General features: G+C 47.5%; 1 protein-coding gene across 1 annotated transcript in view; it reads left to right on the forward strand.

Moving 5' to 3' along the window:
• The first annotated feature begins 1,336 nt into the window (after positions 1-1,336).
• MICAL3 (microtubule associated monooxygenase, calponin and LIM domain containing 3) overlaps positions 1,337-15,826 on the forward strand; it is a 233,429-nt gene continuing 218,939 nt past the window's right edge. Inside the window, exon 1 of the mRNA XM_030915886.1 lies at positions 1,337-1,617. The gene's annotated coding sequence lies outside the window, so the exon portion shown is untranslated. The remainder of the gene's footprint in view (positions 1,618-15,826) is intronic.

Raw genomic sequence — 15,826 nt, forward strand, 5'->3', positions numbered from 1 at the left:
CCTAATATCCACCCAGGCCATGCCCAGATGGCCTTGCATCTTCAGCTGTGCCATCAAACAAAACTGGGAATTGCAGCTTTACCACTTACCTAGCTGTATAACCTTACACAAGCAAGTCACTTACTCTCTGCTTTTAGGTTCTTAATATGTAAAACAATGTTTTACATTAAAAATTAAATGAAATAGCTCCTGAAAAGCCCAGGCACATTGTCAGAGCTCAGTAAAAATGTGTTCCCTTATTCTAATACTGGAGCAGGACACCTGCAGGTTTGTAGGCGGGGAGACATTAGTGGACACAGTGGCTGGGTGATGAAGTGGGGCTCCAGAGGATGAGCAGAGATTGCGTCTGAGCCAGCACCCTGGCCCTGTCAGTTCCCCTCCTCACATGATGGACATGAGGGGAACACGAATGAGGAACACGGCGAAGGAAATACCATCTGGGACCAGCAAGAGTCCCTCCCAAGGAGTCACCAGCCCAGAGTCGGCCCTCTTCTGAGCCGTCCGGCTGGAGTCAATCTGCTTTGGACAACACAGCTTCAGATGGAGATATACTGAGGTCAAATGATCCTTGAAGACAAAATAATCTCTGGGTTTCTTTTGCTCTGATTATAATGTTGCAATTATAATGAGCAGATGCTGATAGGAATGTAGTCAAATCCATCCCGTCTTCCATCTAACTTATTTTAGTGCCTGGTAGATTTCTGTCCAGCTCCACCGGCTGTGGCAATGCCGGGGCTGGCTGGAAGTGTGGAAGAGGCTGCCCGGGCTCCAGCAGCAAGAGGTTTTCTCCGGTGGGGAGCGGGTGCGCGATCTGATCATTGGAGCGCTTGCAACTGTAGCTCTGCCCTGATCTCCAGGGTCAGCATCATAGTAATAGTAAGAACTTCATTTTATAGCATTTTTCAATCGGTAAGACAACGTCGTATCCTTTATACCGTTGAAATTTCACGACTCTTCAGAGGTTACGCGACTTGCTCAGTATCCAACACTTAGTTCCTTCTCTGGCTTCCGGAGACCTGGGTGCCGAAGCCACTGCAAGGAGGTATGTGTTCGATTGTGAGCCCAGCGAACACTGGCTGTGTAGTTAGCAGGATTCGCTGGGGAAGTGGCCTCTGGAGAGTGCTGGAATTTCCACCCTTAGAAGTGCTAGCAACGTGTGTCGAGAGAAGGGGTCGGAGAGGGGGAGAAAATGAAAAGATGGGGAGGAGGAGAAATGGTTTGCTTTTGATTTTGGCTTGAGCCTCACCCGAGCGTCCCACGCCGCAGCTCTGCGGCCTCTTGGGGGCGCCAGCTCGCGTTGCCATGGTGCTCACGCGGAGCAGCAGCCCGCCCAGCCAGCAGCTCGCGCTCCTGCAGCCCCGGCAGAGTCCCGGCGCGGAACGCCCGCGTAGGCAGGCGCCCGGGGCAGCCTTGCGTCGTCGCAGCGCGGCCTGAGAACCCCCGGGCCCTGGGCGAGCGGGCTGGGCTGTGCAGCCCCCGAGGCTAACTGGGCGGGATCGCAGCTGCAGGGGTTGTGCGAGCAGCCACGGCGGCACCTGTGTCCTGCGGGCACCCACCCTGCCACTGCCGAGGCAAGCGCCCACCGCTGGCGGTGATGCGATTGTGAAGCCCTAGTCGGTGAGTACCCTCCAGTCCCCCTGTGGGCGAGCGAATCTAAATGACAAGGTTATGTGTTTTGATGGATGCCTTTAAGAATCACTTATTTAGATTGCTTATGACGGGGAAGCGTTTCCTTTGTGACATCTTTGGGTTTCTCGGATCTATTTTGTTTCCTTCTAAATGCTGTCCTCTCTCCCCTAGTGGGAACGACACCCTGTCTCCCTGTCTCGATCACGGCACGACACCCACCAGTGCGGATACCACGTACCACACACTCCCCAGAGCCTGCCGGAGAGCAGAGCTGTCTCCCAGCCACGTCCGCCCCATTTTCATTGTGCTCCTATCCCGCAGTCAAAGGAAGGGCGTCCCCAGGCACCCCCGAGGTAGGCCAGGTGTGTCAGGACAGCCAGCAGGCCCCTGGCGAAGCCGGGTCCGCTCTGGCGAGCTCAGCACGGTGAGCCCATGAACTCATTAGGAGCAACGGCTGCTTCGCGCGGGGGACGCCGCTTTCCCTCCGGCAGAGGTGCCCTGCGCCAGTCCGCGGCGCGCGGTGGTGAGCCAGGACCAGTGGCGCACCCGCTTGCGCTCCCAGGCTGCAGGGCGCGCTGCGCCGGCGCAGCTCCCGGGCGTATGCAACAAAAGGACCGCCAAGTTCATTCCCTACTGGAAGCAAAGGGAGGGGCCGCATGACTTCTGGAGGCGGCATGTGTCTTAGAATCAAATGGTTATGACTCCATGGCAAATGCTTTCTGTGTGTGAAGTCCTCTCCGTGCCTGCCAACCCCTTCCCTCCTCTCTCCTCCCTAAAATGCTTTCTTATCGGTCTGGCACTGTGATCAACTGTTTAGAATTTTCATTGTTGTAAAGAAATGAAAAAAAGGGTGAAACCAAGACAAGCTGTAGGCTGAAACGCTGGACCCAGTGGTGCTATTCATTAGCTCTCCGACCTGGCTGCTGCGGAGATTTTTAAAAATCCTGCTACCTGGGTCCCATCCCCGGGGATTCTGACTTAATTGGTCTGGGATATGGCCCAAACACTGAGATTTTTTAAATTTTCTTTTTGTGGGGAGGAGTGGTGGGGGGAAAATTTGGAGTGCATATTGGATTTTTTTTTTAATTTCCCAGGTGTTTCTAATGAGCTAAGGTGGCCACCCACCATTCTAATCAATCAGGGTGACATTTTTCCAGGTTAATTTGGTAATAGTTTAGTCTCTCAGGCTGCTGTTGGAGGGCAGGGTATGCAACTGTCATAAATGCCTACAAGCTGCAGGCAAAGAGAGCTGGCAGGGCCTTGGGCTGCTCCAAGAAGCTCAGGATGAAGGCAATGTCTCAAACGAGGGAGGGATCATCACTCTCAGAATAAGTCCCTTCACTAAATGAAGTGTTCTGATCTATATTTCAGGGCAAGGGAAAGCAGATGCATATCTTTGCAAGTCTGTAGTGTGAAAGCTGTGGCCCCCTGTACCTTTGTGGACTTCATGGCTGCCTAGGTACTAACCAGAGTCACATGTATATGTCCCCCCACCATCCACCCACTACAAGGAGAATGGACACTTAGAAGTCAGAAGAGGGGGCCGGGCATGGTAATCCCAGCACTTCGGGAGCCTGAGGTAGGCAGATTACTTGGGGCCAGGAGTTGGAGACCAGCCTGGCCAACACAGTGAAACTCAGTCTCTACTAAAAATACAAAAATTAGCCAGGTGTGGTGGCGCATGCCTGTAGTCCCAGCTACTTGGGAGGCTGAGGCATGAGAATAGCTTGAGCCAGGGAGGCGGAGGTTGCAGTGAGCCGAGATCACACCACTGCACTCCAGCCTGGGTGGTAGAGTAAGACTCTGTCTCAAAAGGAAAAAAAAAAAAAAAAAAAAGAGGGGTTAGGAATGCAGCAGTAGTCACTCTAGAAAAAGAAGGGGCAACAAATAAGATTACCTAGAAATTATAAAGTGTTTTTCTTCTCAGGCCTAAAATCCTTCCAAATGGCGAGTTCCTCCTAAGCCTATATGGGAAATCCTAGACACTTCCTCTCCCTGAAAATTGGAGCCCCAGGGTAAGATCTTCCCCACAGGTACTGTTGCAGACTGGGGGTCGGGGGCAAAAAGTTTCCTCTAACCCTTGCCTTCTAAAGTTACCGTGAATGCTCGTAAACACCAAGGCAGGCGGACGCAGATACTACACTACACAGCGAGTTCACAACAACTAAGGGGCTCAAAGAAATTAGGTGAGGCCTTCAAACTCGGGGCCTGAAATGTTAAAATTTTACATACACTAGAAAATGTGATCTACCCACCCAGTGTCAGAGCTTCACCAGGCATAGCTTCCCAGTGCCCTCGCTTTCATTTTGGTTAAGTAGAGAAAGGGTTAAGATCTCCTGGAAGATAGGTATAAATGATGGTACCATATCTTCTGAAACCCTCGGGCATGGCTCAATCATACACTCATCAATAGGCAAGAGGATTAAGATGTTGTTTAAAGCACATACAACCCACCCGATGTGGACGACAAAGCTTGATGTGCTAGGGCCACTGAGGGAGTGGCCGGGAAGGGTCTCCCTACCATAGAATGGCCAGTCTCCCACGTGGCCTACCAGATTGCTTGTCTCTGCATGCTCCTCTCTGCATTCCCTCGCATTGACTACACTCCCTCCCCTCCAAGCAACCCCAAACAGTTAGAACAACTTCCATCCTTTCCTTTAGTCTTTGCTTTTCTAGTCTGTGCATAGCCATGCACACATCATTTTGTTCCTTCCTGGAGTCAATCTGACCTCCTGAGACAATGCCTTCATTTCACCTGGGCCTCCCACAGGTTTCCCTACTACTCACCTGGCTGAGCTGGGCGATGGGCGTGCTTCAATCTTTCGCTGAGCCGGAGCTGCCCCTGACTAATTCTGCGTGAAGGATGGCTCACAGAGGCTTCTGCTACTTCCAGCCCAAATGTCCTTTCCTGACAGGTCACCTCAGGGCTGATCCATCTCACGAGACAGGGCAGGCCAGCCATGTGAGGGCTGCCAGCCCGGTAGATGGCTAATCCAGGAATAGCAAAACCATGTCTCATTTCTATTACCCCTCCCTGCCACGACCACCAATGTCTATTCTCTGAAAAGGGCAATTTACTGCACAGGCCACTGGGGGAAAAAGTCCAGTTGATCCAGCTTAACCCATGTAAATCAGTTCATCTGTAGGGCGCTACCTAAACTCAGAGTGGGACTACTGGAGACATTGTGTGGCTTTAATAAATTCCCTTTTCACACTTTTTCAAACTGTGGATTGTGACTCATCAGTGAGTCATAAAATCAACTTGGTGGGCCATCTTATTTTATTTAATTAATTTATTTTATTTATTTGAGACAGAGTCTCACCCTGTCTCCCAGGCTGGAGTTCAGAGACCAGATTTCGGCTCACTGCAGCCTCCGCTTCCCAGGTTCAAGTGATTATTATGCCTCCCAAGTAGCTGGGACCACAGGTGCCTACCACCACTCCCAGCTAATTTTTGTATTTTTAGTAGAGATGGGGTTACCATGTTTGCCAGGCTGGTGTCAAACTCCTGCCTCAAGTGATCCGCCCGCCTCAGCCTCCCAAAGTGCTGGGATTACGGGTGTGAGCCACCGCACCCGGCCTATTTATTTATTTATTTATTTAGTACATTTTAAAGGTTTATAGCTGTTTTATTTAAAAGTATACATTTAACACAATAAAATAAACACTGATATATTGAAGCCTGGTTAATAGTAGTGTGACAATATATGTCATTTTGATGATTACATTATTTTAAACAACAAACTACACTGAAAAATTAATGCTGATAAAACTCTTGGTCATAATATTAAGAAATACCATATATAGGCCGGGCGCGGTGGCTCAAGCCTGTAATCCCAGCACTTTGGGAGGCCGAGACGGGTGGATCACGAGGTTAGGAGATCGAGACCATCCTGGCTAACCCGGTGAAACCCTGTCTCTACTAAAAAATAAAAAAAAATTAGCCCGGCGAGGTGGCAGGCGCCTGTAGTCCCAGCTACTCGGGAGGCTGAGGCAGGAGAATGGCGTGAACCCGGGAGGCGGAGCTTGCAGTGAGCTGAGATCCGGCCACTGCACTCCAGCCTGGGCGACAGAGCGAGACTCCGTCTCAAAAAAAAAAAAAAAGAAAAGAAAATATGATTGCTTAAAAATTGAAAATGGAAGTGCACTCGTTTCGACAGAGTTTAACATAATCTGAAGGGAGAGGATCTCTGACCCAAAATGTATCTTTCAGGTTAAGAGAAGGAAAAAGAAGCGTAGTTTATCTGAAAGGATGACAGGAGTTTGTTTCTTCAGGTGGAATATTTTCCCAGTGTCGTCAGGTTTTGCAGTAGAATCATATCACTGAGCACGAAGATTTTCCTTGGGAAGCTGCCCTGTCAATTTTATCTGCCTCCAAAATTGTCCTCTTAAAAACATCAGCAGCAGTCTCATTTTCTCCAGCAGAAAATTCCAAAAAAGCTGCCAAAGCTTCCCTAATCACCTTTTTTTCTTTTTTTAATTTTTGGGACAGACTCTTGTTCTGTCATCCAGGCTGGAGTGCCACCAATTTGCCATGGATAACTGTAATCACTTCAGAACTTTTCATTGATGTGACAGAATACACAATAATACAACCATTAATGTCTATGGAGTTTGAGGAAAAATGGAATATTCATCCGGGGTGGGTCCTTTTTTTTTTTTTTTGAGACAGGATCTCCCTCTGTCGCCCAAGCTGGAGTGCAGTAGTGTTGTGATCTCAGCTCACTGCAGCCTTGAACTCCCAACTCAAGCGATGCTCCCACCTCATTCTCCTGAGTAGCTGGGACTACAGGCATGCATCACCATGCCCAGCTAATTTTTGTATTTTTTGTAGAGACAGGGTTTCGCCATGTTGCCCAGGCTGGTCTCCAACTCCTGGGCTCCAGTGATCCACCCTCCTCTGCTTCCCAAAGCGCTGGTATTATAGGCGTGAGCCACTGTGTCCGGCCAGGTGGGCCATTTTAAAAAGAAAGAATAGAAAATACCACAGTGCATACATGTAGTGAAGGGAAGATTTGTGTCTTGAAATTTGTGTTTCAGTTTTTTTTTTTTTTTTTTTTTTTGAGACAGAGTCTCGCTCTGTTGCCCAGGCTGGAGTGCAGTGGCACAATCTTGGCTCACTGTAAGCTCCGCCTCCCGGGTTCATGCCATTCTCCTGCCTCAACCTCCCGAGTAGCTGGGACTACAGGCGCCCGCCACCACACCCGGCTAATTTTTTGTATTTTTAGTAGAGACGGGATTTCACCGTATTAGCCAGGATGGTCTCGATCTCCTGACCTCATGATCTGCCCGCCTCGGCCTCACAAAGTGCTGGGATTACAGGCATGAGCCACTGCACCCGGCCTGTGTTTCAGTTTTGTATAGTGTGTGTGTGTGTGTGTGTGTGTATTTTTTTTTTTTTTGAGACAGAGTCTTTGTCACCCAGGCTGGAGTGCAGTGGTGTAATCTCGACTAACTACAACCTCTGCCTCCCAGGTTCAAGTGATTCTTGTGCCTTAGCCTCCCAAGTAGCTGAGACCACAGGCGCCCACCACCATGCCCTGCTAATTTTTGTATTTTTAGTAGAGATGGAGTTACCATGTTGGCCAGGCTGGTCTCAAACTCCTGAGCTTGGGTGATCCACCTGCCTTGGCCCCTCAAAGTGCTGGGATTACAGGCGTGAGCCACTGCGCCCAGCCTGTATATATATTTTTGTGCGTGTGCACTGAATTGTGATGCAAAATATATTTCTTGTTATGAATCATGGTGAAGAAGCTTTTAAAGTTGTTACCTTAAGCAAATACTGACAGAAACTGGAGTTGAATCAAAATGAAGTATTAAAAGGTCGAATTCTTCAAGAGCTAGCAAAAAAATAGAATTCAATATATTTTAGATCTATGGATAATTTTCAAGTTAGAAGAATCCATGGGGAAAAAACTGTGTTCATTTAAATTTAAAATTTCTATTGGCTGGACGCAGTGGTTCACGCTTGTAATCCCAGCACTTTGGGAGGCCAGACGAGGCAGGCGGATCACGAGGTCAGGAGTTCAAGACTAGCCTGGGCAACATGGTGAAACCCCGTCTCTATTAAAAATACAAAAAATTAGCTGGGTGTGGTGGCAGGTGCCTGAAATCCCAGCTACTCGGGAGGCTGAAGCAGGAGAATTGCTTGAACCTGGGAGGTGGTGGTTGCAGTGAGCCAACATCGCACCACTGTGCTCCAGCCTGGGTGACAGAGTGACACTCTGTTTCAAGAAAAAAAAAAAAAAATTCTATCAAATGAAAAAGGAACAAAGTAGGGGAAATATTTGCATTATATATTGCAAATTAAAAGTTAACCTGTGTTAGGCCGGGCACGGTGGCTCACGCCTGTAATCCCAGCACTTTTGGGAGGCGGAGGCAGGTGGATCACAAGGTCATGAGTTCGAGACCAGCCTGGCCAACATGGTGAAACCCCATCTCTACTAAAAAAATACAAAAAATTAGCCAGGCATGGTGGTGGGTGCCTGTAATCCCAGCTACTCGGTAGGCTAAGGCAGGAGAATCACTTGAACCCCGGAGGTAGAGGTTGCAGTGAGCCGAGATCGCGCCATTGCACGCCAGCCTAGGCAAGGAGAGCAAGACTCTGTCTCAAAAAAAAAAAAGTTAACCTCTGTTAAACCAATAATTTATTTCAGAAAAGGAGAAGAGGCATGGGAACGTGGACAAGGGAGAGGCAGAGACTGGAGGATTGACTTGGGCCTTTGGAAGGCCGGGTTCTCGAAGGCTTTTTTCCTGAGTGTGGTGGTGCAAGAGAGTTAGTGGTAAACTAGTTACAATTTCTGTTTCCCCCACTACATACTGCTCTTTTGATGTTGAACCACATATTTAATAAAGCATTTTGAATACTGCAGAAAGAAAAGAAACATTTTAAAGAATTTTAAAGCGTTACAATTCTATGCATAACTGTCTACTGTATGATTCTATTTATATAACACTCTGGAAAAGTTGAAACTATAGGGAAAGAAAATAGAAGAGTGATTGCCAAGGGCTGTTTGGAGGGAGAATGTGACTACAAAGGCCCAGCAGGAGACTTTTCAGGATCATAGAACCATTCGGTGACCTGTCTATAGTTGTTAAAAGCCATAGAACTGCACACGAAAAAGAATAACTTTTGGTATGTAAATTATACCTGAATAAACCTGATTGGAAGACAAAAAACAACTCCCCAGGGATAAATTCACAGTTTATAGAAAGAAATTCATCTACATGAGGCAATGCAATGAACAATACATTGATATGTGTTCACTGTTGATTCAAGCAATCAAAAGTGCAAATTACAACACCATTATACTGTTATGCTTCTTGCTAATGGTTAATAATTTTTCAAAACCACAACATAATGCTATTGAGGTTGCAGTAAAATTCCATATTTATTATGGGTTGCATTATAAACAGATAACATTTGTGGGGAATGCAACATGATAACATATGGGAAAAGCCATAAAATTACTACTACTATGTAGGAAAAGCCATACAATTACCAGACCCAGGAATTTGTCCCAATAAACAAATATCTTCGTTAACAAAGATATTTTTAAAATTTCAGATGCATAAAAAATACTCTCTACTGTGTTGGCTATAATAGAAATAAGTAGAAATCACTGAAATGTCTAATATTACAGGGACAGTTTGAAATTTTGTTGGTACATTGATACAATGGAATATCTTGCATTTACAACCAAAGCCTAAATCAAGAGGCATGTAGAAAGAAACATGGAAAATACTTCTGATAAAAGGAACAATAGCGAATAGAGCCCAGCAAGCACATCATGTTCGTAACTGTAATAATCTGTATGCATGTGCCATATCTGTGCTGAAGTGATGGATTACAGATGAGTCTTAGGGTCGGGGGTGGTGGGAGGCCATGGCAGGCGGATCACCTGAGGTCAGGAGTTCGAGACCAGCTTGGCCAACATGGTGAAACCCCGTCTCTACTAAAAATACAAAAATTAGCCAAGTGTGCTGGCAGTCACCTGTCATCCCAGCTATTTGGGAGGCTGAGGCAGGAGAATCGCTTGAACCAAGATCACGCCACTGCACTCCAGCCTGGGTGACAGAGCGAGACTCCATTTCAAAACAAAAAAATTAGTCTTAAATCTTAAATTTGCAAAATTATCTTGCTGTTGTTATACTGCCTTTTCAATAACAAAGAAGCCTCCAATAAAACCTTCGAGATTGGAAGAAATGAATGTAGAAGAAAAGAGAAATCCCAGAAATTATGATATATTCCAATGTAGAATGTTTTTTCTTAGCCCCAGAAACCAGAAGAATCCCAAGACTCACAATTATGTTGAATAAATCCAGGCTGTGTAGGTTTTCTTTCACTCTTGCTGTCATTTAACTTTGGTGAAGTCCTTGTTTATGGCAGGTAGCTTGTGAATATCAACTGACTGTTGATCAATGCCAAGGCCATCTTTTAGTTGTACTTTTCACAATCACAGGCCTGGGAAAACTTGAATTTATCTATGAAAAAGCATCAGAAATCTTAGTACAAGTAACACTTTCTCTTTTTTTTTTTTTTTTTTTTTGAGACAGAGTCTCACTCTGCCACCCAGGCTGGAGTGCAGTGGCGTGATCTCGGCTCACGGCAAGCTCCGCCTCCCGGGTTCACGCCATCCTCCTGCCTCAGCCTCCCGAGTAGCTGGGACTACAGGTGCCCGCCACCACGCCCGACTAATTTTTTGTATTTTTAGTAGAAACGGGGTTTCACAGTGTTAGGCAGGATGGTCTCGATCTCCTGACCTCGTGATCCGCCCGCCTCGGCCTCCCAAAGTGCTGGGATTACAGGTGTGAGCCACCGCGCCCGGCCTAACACTTTCTCTTCAACTGTTTATTTTTAGGACTTTAATTTTTCCAGCATAGGGAACATATCTTTGGGGACTTTTTCCCTCATTAAGAGAATTGTAAGAATATTCTAAGTAGGCCACAAGTCCTAGGGGAAAGAAGCGTATGTAATGAGGAGAGCTGTGGGGCAGCTTTTTTAGAAGCGTGCCTGATGTGGATGTTTAGGTGATGGAGCTTTTTCTTTGGACGTGGGAAAGAGGGAAGGGGAAGACGGTAAGAGCAGGAACAAACCCAACAACTTGGAAAAGCTGTTCTCTTCCTTCCAGGCTCTGGTATTTTCAGATCGAATGGCCTAATATACAGTTCCTGGGTTCTCCTGAACCTTTGGTTTGCTACATAAACTCGAGATAAACATTTGGTGTCTCAGTGCCTCATTTTCATCATCCTTCAGAGGAATGAAAATTCTTACTGTCTTCCTTCTCTCAGGGCATGTTGGATGGGAGAGTTCGATTGTATTATGCACACCCTATGCTCTTTTTCCTAAGGGTGTCTGAATTTTCTGGTAGGACTTCCACAGACAGGAAACCAAGAAATGTCTCTGTGTGTGTTTGTGTGTGTGTGTGTGTGTGTGTGTCTAAGAGCGGGAGAGAGAGAGGCCAGGCATGATGGCTCATGCCTATAATCCCAGTACTTTGGGAGGCTGAGGTGAGTGGATTGCTTGAGCCCAGGAATTTGATACCAGCCTGGGCAACATGGCAAGACCCCGTTTCTACAAGAAATTTGAAAATTAGGTGTGGTGGCACACACCTATAGTTCCGGCTACTGGGGAGGCTGAGGTGAGAAGATTGCTTGAGCCTAGGCGTTCAAGGGTACAGTGAGCTGTTATTGTACCACTGCATGCCAGCCTGGGCAACATAGCAAGACCTTGTTTCTATTTTTTAAAAAATAGAGGGGGAGTCGGCATAGTGGCTCACGCCTGTAATCCCAGCGTTTTGGGAGGCCGAGGCAGGCAGATCACGAAGTCAGGAGATGGAGGCCATCCTGGCTAACACCGTGAAACGCCGTCTCTACTAAAAACACAAAAAATTAGCCGGGTGTGGTGGCAGGCACCTGTAGTCCCAGCTACTCAGGAGGCTGAGGCCGGAGAATGGCGTGAACCCACGAGGCGGAGCTTGCAGTGAGCCAAAATCGCACCACTGCAGTCCAGCCTGGGCGACAGAGTGAGACTCCATGCCAAACAAACAAACAAACAAAAAAATAGAGGGGGAGAAAGACAGAGAGATTGTGTTTGGATCAACTCAGAAGCAGTAATCTTTGGACTAAAAATGCCAATTGCTTTGTTTAGTTTACTATGCAGATAAAATAATTTCCATTCTTAGGGACAGGTATTTCTGTTTACTAAGCACATACACTAGGCTATGTGCTTTCCTATGCATCACCTATCCATCCTCAACAGCTCTGTGGCTTTGGCATTGTTACACCCATTGTGCATTTGTATGCGGGAAGTGGGGATTTGAAGTCATTTTGCTCTCCCAAGAAAACCCATGCTCTTGTCATGACTCCACATCAGACAGACTTGGGTTCAGATTCTGACTGTGGCACTCATTAGCTGTGTGACGTTGGGTACATCTTTTAACTTCTCTGAAGCTCAGCTACTTGTACTAAAACAGGGGTAATGACAGAAAATGAAGTTATTAAGAAAATTAAGAGAGTACACCTTGGCTGGGCGCAGTGGCTCACGGTAATCCCAGCACTTTGGGAGGCTGAGGCGGGTAGATCATGAGGTCAGGAGTTCAAGACCAGCCTGACCAATGTGGTGAAACCCCATCTCTACTAAAAATAAAAAAAATTAGCCAGGTGCAGTGGCAGGTGCCTGTAATCTCAGCTACTCGGGAGGCTGAGGCAGGAGAATCACTTGAACCTGGGCAGCAGAGGTTGAAGTGAGCCGAGATTATGCCACTGCACTCAAGCCTGGGTGACAAAGTGGGACTCTGTCTAAAAAAAAAAAAAAAGAGAGAGAGAGTGAGTATACCTCCAGGGCTTTTTGATTGTAAACAACAGAAATATACTCTAGGGCTAACTTTGGAGAAGGATGGAAGATATTTATTAGAAAGATATGAATTAGCTCACATAACTGAATGCAAAGCAAACAGCCAGGTTTTGAAAAGGATGAGAGCCAGGCCAGCTGAAGAGATCTCAAGAACAGGGAGGTAACTGCCTTCCTTCTTCAGTGGATTCTTGACTGCATGAAGCAGCTCCAGTTGTTTTCAGTTCTGTGGCTCTCTGCTTGACACTCAACTTCCAGGAAGAGAGGTCAGACTGGACGAGGCTGAGCCATGTGCTGCCTTCCTCATGGATGGAGAGCAAGGTGCCTCCATCCCCATGCCCACCGGGCCTGCTTGCAGTGGGGGAAAAGTAGTTTCCACAATAGAAGCTAAGATGTAGGCACTGTTACCAACCAAGGGGGTCTGAATGCCAGGCAGGCAAAAGCCACAGTTATCCACCGTGGAGCTGATGCAGTCAGACGTCCCAGCCCAGGACTTGGCATAAGGGAGTGGCTCCACAAATGCTTGGTTTTGCTGGTGGTGTTTTCACATGACCTCCTGCGAGGCCGCAGTTCCAGACCAGTAAATCACCATGTAACAGTGCACCTAGAAATCCTAGCTCAGCATCCTTTGTAGGCGTGTCATGTTGTGATACACACAGAAGATGGTATTTGAGCAGCGAATATCTGAGGTCAACTGACAAGGTGCTCCTGCAGGAGGAGACTGGCTGGGAGGCTCTGGCCACCCCGGCCCTATCTGGCAGCCCTGGGAGCTGCGGGAATCAATACGGCTCTTATGGGCGATGCACCAGTGAAGAAGCCCAATTAGATGACAGAACTTCAGGCCCCCCGCCCACCACCATCGCCTTGGTCCCAGCTCTGCCTGGCCCTCCCTTACCCCTCCAAAAGTTTGAAAGAGGGTCCCTCCCCATGAGGGCTGAGGGCTGAGGCCTGAGGCCCAGTAGAGTCAGCAGTGGTACCTCTGCCTTTGCCCCACCAATGACTGCCAGCTGTCTTCTGCCACTCACTCCTTAGGGCTTTCATTGTCAGGAAGTCAAGCTTTTCAGGAAATAAAAAGTAACTTCTCTTCTTATTTATTTATTTTTTTTGAGACAAAGACTTGCTCTGTTGCCCAGGATTGATGCAGTGGCATAATCTCTGCTCACTGCAACCTCCGTCTCCCGGGTTCAAGTGATTCTCCTGAGAAGCTGGGATTATAGGCTCCTGCCACCATACCCGGCTAATTTTTGTATTTTTAGTAGAGACGGGGTTTCGCCCTGTTGCCCAGGCTGGTCTTGAACTCCTGACCTCAGGTGATCCACCCACCTTGACCTTTCAAAGTGCTAAGGTTACAGGTGTGAGCCACCAGACCCTGCTGTAAGTTCTTTTTATAATTTTTGAAAAATTATTTATTTCTTTCTTTTATTATTTTTTTTTTGAGACGGAGTCTCGCTCTATCACCCAGGCTGGAGTGCAGTGGCACGATCTAGGCACACTGCAAGCTGCACCTCCCGGGTCCACGCCTTTCTCCTGCCCCAGCCTCCTGAGTAGCTGGGACTACAGGCACCCGCCACCACGCCCGGCTAATTTTTTTTTTGTATATTTAGTAGAGACGGGGTTTCACCATGTTAGCCAGGATGGTTTTGATCTCTTGACCTCGTGATCTGCCCTCCTCGGCCTCCCAAAATGCTGGGATTACAGGCGTGAGCCACTACGCCTGGCCTTTATTTTATTTTTTTTTTAGATGGAGTCTCATTGTTGTTGCCCAGGCTGGAGTGCAATGGCTTGATCTCAGCTCACTGCAGCCTCCACCTCCTGGGTTCAAGCCATTCTCCTGCCTCAGCCTCCTGAGTAGCTGGGATTACAGGCATGTGCCACCATGCCCAGCTACTTTTGTATTTTTTAGTAGAGATGGGATTTCACCATGTTGGTCAGGCTGGTCTCGAACTCCTGACCTCAGGTGATCCGCCTGCCTCAGCCTCCCAAAGTGCTGGGATTACAGGCGTGAGCCACTGCGTCTGGCCAACTTCTCTTCTTGATGAGGCCGGGAACATCTGGCCCAAGGGGCCTAGACGATTTTAGAGCATTTATCTCTCTGCCTACTTGTCAGTGACGGCATTGATTATGAAAATCAATGACTGTGCTGTGATACACTCCCTGGAGGCCGAGCTGCAATTGCTGGTGCTCACATGGGGGTTTCCAAGCAGGGCCAAAAGCAGCACTGCAGGCCTGTGATCGCTGAGGCTGTCAGAGCACAGAGGAGACATTCAGTCTCAAAGAGATATGCATGTTCTTCTCAATCGCTTTTCTTTTCTTCCTGCTTGTTTTTTGCTTTTGGTTGCCGGAGGAGGGGGGCTGCTGTTTTAAAATTGTGTTTATTTTTTCCCCATATTAGAGTATGTTCCGTGCTCCATTCTCTTCCCAAAGGAAAAAGTACAAATAAGCAAAAAGAAGATAATTTCAAAACACCCAACTCCTCACCCATCCCTCTATTCACCTGGCTGTGAACATGTTAGTATTTATCCATCTCAATTCTCCTTCTTTCTAACCTTCCAAGCCTCCACCTCCCGACGGTGAGGTGCCTTGCCTGAAAAACCCTGGCTGAAGGTGGAAGGAACTCTGCTCCTTTTCTGTCAGTGGGAGCTGAGATAAGAAAAAAGGAAGCTCACCTCTCAGAATACCTTTTTCATCTCCCCATGAAATCCTACCATTCTTTTGAGCGACCTCTCAAATACCCCCTCCTCCATGGAACGTTCCCTGCTCTCTTAGATAGAAGCCTTCTCAGTCTGAGAGCACTTTCCACCTGACAAAGACTCTCTCTACCCAAGTCTCACTTTTCCTGCACTATTGTTAGCTCCTTAAGGTTAGACCCTATGTCTAATTGTCCTTGGTACAGCTCTCAGCAACCAGACAAGTGCCTTGCCCGTCACAGACACCAAGGGATGAATGAAAGAAAAATAATCAGACGCTTAAATCAAATAGAAGTTCACATGATCTCAAATGCGAGCGAAGAGAAGGATTTGGAGTCTGTCCTGTGCACAGGACAAAGGAAGGCTTGACTTCTTTCCCGTCCCTACGAGAGGCTCCTCCCCTCAGGTGCGTCTTCTCTGAAATCTGAAAATGCCGATGTGTATGCTGGCGGTTTCAAGCTCATTAGCTCTATTCTGAGGCTTTATCAGGGCATCTTCTACCACTATCCCACTTCCTAAATGGGAAGTATCGTATGCTTTCTCCCCGCTTCCCTCCCTCCCCTCCCTCCCCTCCCTTCCCTTCCCTTCCCTTCCCTCAGTCCTTTCCCTCTGTCGTTTTCTCTTTCACAATTGAAAACAGAGCTGTGTAAAATAAGTC

The sequence above is a fragment of the Rhinopithecus roxellana genome, chromosome 13, assembly GCF_007565055.1.
Source record: "Rhinopithecus roxellana isolate Shanxi Qingling chromosome 13, ASM756505v1, whole genome shotgun sequence".
NCBI lineage: Eukaryota > Metazoa > Chordata > Mammalia > Primates > Cercopithecidae > Rhinopithecus > Rhinopithecus roxellana.